General features: G+C 33.2%; 1 long non-coding RNA gene across 1 annotated transcript; it reads right to left on the minus strand.

The window, feature by feature from the left end:
- Window positions 1-610: 610 nt before the first annotated feature.
- Window positions 611-1,727, minus strand: LOC137038349 (uncharacterized). The gene is made up of 3 exons (XR_010897464.1): window positions 1,629-1,727; window positions 902-1,044; window positions 611-719 (listed from the first exon to the last, which is right to left on the minus strand). It is a non-coding gene; the product is annotated as an uncharacterized lncRNA (long non-coding RNA).
- Between the last annotated feature and the right edge of the window lie 680 nt (window positions 1,728-2,407).

Below are 2,407 nucleotides of genomic sequence, written 5' to 3' on the forward strand. Positions count from 1 at the left end.
CCATGTATAGTTCTCAGAGTTTTTGCCTCTTGTATTCCTCCTTGGCAGCACATCTTTTTCCTGTAGAATTTGTGCCTTCTCTTGCTATCCATCTTAAAACACAAATGCAATGTGTTTAGTCTGTGGAGTATAAGGCCTTGTTTCAAGCCAAAGAACTAACCAGATATTTCACATAATTCAAAGAACATTTACTATTTGATTCCTAATTTGTCCCAACTCATTATATTCTAAAGCTACCCAGAATGTCTACAAAACAATGGAGAAATACATGGAGTTTATAACAACTAAATGCTTTTTCCCACACTTGTCTGCTTTTATCTAAGACAAACAGACGGTGCAGTTTTTAAGAACTGAAGGCCAAAAGTGTAATAATAATTGTATCAAAAAGGGAAAACAAATATTTACCATTTTAAATCAATCCAAGATCCAGAACCTCATTTGCTTATTTTAGGAGTTATTAAAAGATTTAGACATGAATAATGGTACGCATTTTATCAGAGTAAAAAGAATGATCACTGTTGAAATGAATAGTCCTTTGAGAGATCAACATCAAATGTTGTACTACATATTACAGCATGGCTTCAATACAAGACATACCAATGGACTTGCACATTTTTCTGTCTTCTTCGGGCACAAGATGTCCATCTTCCTTCCTCACCCTAAACAAAGGACTTATTTTCTTAGCTTGCTTCGATATAAGGTCTGGTCTTTCTTCTCTTCTGTAAAACAAGAAAGTCTCACTTACTCTGTGCAAATACTATTGTTTTTAAAACATATAAATTAAGACAGTTACAATAAAGTTAATTTACCATAAGATTAAGGTGAGCATTTGATGAGTATATATACTAAAAACTGTATATACTTTAGTATATATACTGATACTGATAATATTCAACTTTACCTGTGAAGGGCTGATTACGGCAAGATTCGCTGAGAATCACTAGAAGCTCTTGTGAGGGTTGACTCTTAAAAGAGCTGTTGAGTTTGATATTGTAGAGATCTTTTAAACAAAAATAAATAAATAAAAGTAATCTGCAAGTAATCCTGCAAGACAGAAAGAAAGAGGAAATTGTATTACATTGCATGCAAGTTGTGAGATCATACATAACTGTTTCTTGCTGAAAAAAAACGTTGCATAATTAAATGTTAAATACATTTATGTAGTAAGTTCACAGATATGTGTGCATTCCCATTATTAAAAGTATGTAATAGCAAGCTATATCATATGAATTTGTTTGAAAATGTAGATAACTCACTTGATTTTGTGATCACATAAATTATTTACATGCAAACGGGACGTTATAAACAGTGCAACTGATCTGATTAAGAAAAAATAATCGAATATCTGATGTCATGTGACCGAAGTGGCTTTTTGAGGCTTTTGCATCTGAACTCTACAGCCGGATACAGCTCTGGAAAAAAATTAAGAGACCACTTAACATTTAGAAAAAAAAATTCAGAGCTATATGTACGAGAATCATACGAATTTGACAACTTGTTAAATCTTGTGAATTATTAAGACTTTGGGAATATGTTCTTACTGATTGAGCTATGGGATTTGTAAGAATAAGTAACAACAAATGCTAAATAAAATGTTTGATAAAGGGTTCAAACCAACACATACATACCATTACAAATATTTGCTGTTGCAGCTTTCGGTTTTCTCCGTTACTTCTCCACAAACAAGAATGGGTTGACTGAGTCCGAGAGGCCCTTTTGGTCTTTTCAGGTAAAAAAGAAAAAAAAAAAAAAAAAAAAAAAAGAAAGAGAGAGAGAGAGAGAGAAAAGTCATAATATATAATATATAGCATTATAAAGTATACTATTTAAATAACAATATTTGGATTTTACATTAAAATGCATTTAAAGCATGGTAATTGTTGTGGCTACTGTTTATTTACAACAAATATCACATTAAAACTACCAATACTGTGGTAAACGCATGGCAAGTGTTGTTTTTTTATTTTTATTGTGCTTCTACTACAAATGCCACGTTGGAACTACACTAGTAATTATTATTAAATATTAACAACTGTTTAAAGGTCTATAGCACGTCACGTGACAGTGTTTAATCACCCTATTAGCAAGGTGTGTTTATTTAGAAAGCAAAGAAATGCAAAGCCTCAGTGGAGATGATGACAGATACAATGCAGTGACTGAACATGATCAATAACGACAAGCAGAAAATACTTTATATCAAATATTAGGACATAATATATGACTACTTACCAACATGTGGCACACGTGATCTGATGCCAAACATCGCGATGTGTTCTGAATGAGACTTCTTCAGCGCTATTTCATACCGATAGAATTGCCGTCTAATGTTGACGCCAAAGGTTTCCCACTGAAAGCAATTGGGTTCCCAGTTCGTCCATCGCGTGGCGCCGAGGGGTCTACCTGTGGC

The sequence above is a fragment of the Pseudorasbora parva genome, chromosome 13 (assembly GCF_024679245.1).
Source record: "Pseudorasbora parva isolate DD20220531a chromosome 13, ASM2467924v1, whole genome shotgun sequence".
Lineage (NCBI taxonomy): Eukaryota > Metazoa > Chordata > Actinopteri > Cypriniformes > Gobionidae > Pseudorasbora > Pseudorasbora parva.